A 1,868-nucleotide genomic window follows, 5' to 3' on the forward strand; every position below is an offset into this window, starting at 1 on the left:
CACTTCCGAATGCTTGGAAACACTTGTCATACTCAAAAAAATAGCTCATGGCACTGGGCTAGCATGGGGAGGCTTAGCACTAACAACTCAGAATTCCACTACCTTGTATGGGCCTCAGTTTCCTCACTGGGCCCTGGCGTAGGTCTGAGGGTCTGAGGTCTGTCGGTCTGAAGGTCCTAGGGAAATCCAGCCACTCAGGAGCCTGAGATATTCTAGCATCGTGGCCGGGCCTCCTCTCCCAGCGGACTCATTTTCCAGCACCCCCTCCACTGTCTCCGCCCAATTCCTCGGGGAAAAAAAGGATTTCTTTTTTCTTTTGATAATACTTCCTGAAACTTTTGCGGGTACAGAAAACACAAACTGATTGACTGACAAAAGGGGGGAAGAGGAGAGGCAACCAGAAACCTTGGGGGACCGGTTCCCTCCATACCCAGGTCTCTTCTCCCCAACACAGCTTGGCCCACAGCCTGGAGGTGCCAGCGGGGACCCTCACCCTACACGCATCCGGATATGGCCTTGACCTCTTCTCCCACAGCCCAGTGGCTCAGTCCTGAGAAGGAACCAAAGTAAGAGGGGAAAAAGCCCTGCCGCCTGATCCGGCGCTGCCGCTCACAGACCCTCGGTTGATTGGCGGCACTGAACAGGTTAAAAGAAAAGAAAACATAAAGACCCAAACACCCAGACAGAAAGAGCATGTGCGGAGAGAGCGTGCTGGGAGCCTCAGTAGCCGGCCTCCTCCTGGGATATTCAGGGGCCTCCCCTGGGCCCAGGCAGTCGCTGGCACCCGAGGGAGCCCCGTGGTCCACTGAGCCTTGTGGACAGTACTTGGGGTCATATTTCTGCCAGCCCAGGCTGAAGACCTGGCCGCTCTGCTTAGCGCCCTGCGTGTAGCCGGTCTGCAGGGACATGGAGTTACCACACTTGCTGATTCCCAGCTTGGTGTCACAGATGTGCCGCCGCTCCCGAGAGCCGTCATGCCCGCCTGGCTGACCACTTGTTTGTGCCCATCTGGAGGCTGATGGTCGAGTGGTCCATTGGTTCTTGGGGTCGTAGAGATGCCTCCTCGCGCCATATGCGGTCATGTCTGGCTGGAGCATTTGTTGGTGCCCTTCTGCAGCTCGATGACGCAATGTCTCGCATTCATAATGGCGTATTGGAAGTTCCGCTCCTGCTTCTCCGAGTACTTGTCACCGATGTCCTCCCTGCTCTGTAGCCCCTTAGTCTTGGCCTTCCCTGCCAGGGCGAGAAGAGACACCTGCACCTGCCTCACCTTCCAACTCTCAAACAGGTCCACGGGGTTCATGCTGTAGCTGACCATGGCCTTGGTGAAGTTGGAGTTTTCTAGCCGGTGCCAGTTCTGCAGGGAGCGGCTGATCTTGGGGATTGAGCCCTGCTGCAGCTTGTTCATGAGTGTGTCTAAGATAATCCCGTCCTTCAGGCCTTTCTGGAAGTTGCGCCGATGAAGCAGCTGGTGAGTCCCTCCATCCAGCTGCGGAGCTCTGCCTTCTTCTGGGCATCATATTTGGACGGGAGCCAGTTCTTGACCTCAGCAAAGAGCCTGTAGGAGCCGCCCTTGCCGAGCTGCGTGGAGCTCATAACTGGAGGGCACGACAGCGGGATGGGACAGGACCGGACGGGGTCACTAAGTCTTTTTGCTAGTTTGCAATATTTTGTTTTCACCACACCATTGTTTTTAGTACATATGTGTACATATGTTTTGAGTATTTAAAAAATGTGTTAAAAATGTTAGACATCTCCCTTTTTTTTACCTTCCCTTTTCCCCTTTACTGCCATTTACATCCACACAGATTACCCTTTACTGCCATTTACATCCACACAGACGCACACGCATATACACATACTGACCA

The 1,868-nt window shown here is 54.1% G+C and overlaps 1 pseudogene; it reads right to left on the reverse strand.

Moving 5' to 3' along the window:
* Nucleotides 1-720: 720 nt before the first annotated feature.
* On the reverse strand, nt 721-1,596 carry LOC113223491 (annotated as a pseudogene).
* Nucleotides 1,597-1,868: the final 272 nt, after the last annotated feature.

This window comes from Piliocolobus tephrosceles, unplaced genomic scaffold (assembly GCF_002776525.5).
Source record: "Piliocolobus tephrosceles isolate RC106 unplaced genomic scaffold, ASM277652v3 unscaffolded_41508, whole genome shotgun sequence".
Lineage (NCBI taxonomy): Eukaryota > Metazoa > Chordata > Mammalia > Primates > Cercopithecidae > Piliocolobus > Piliocolobus tephrosceles.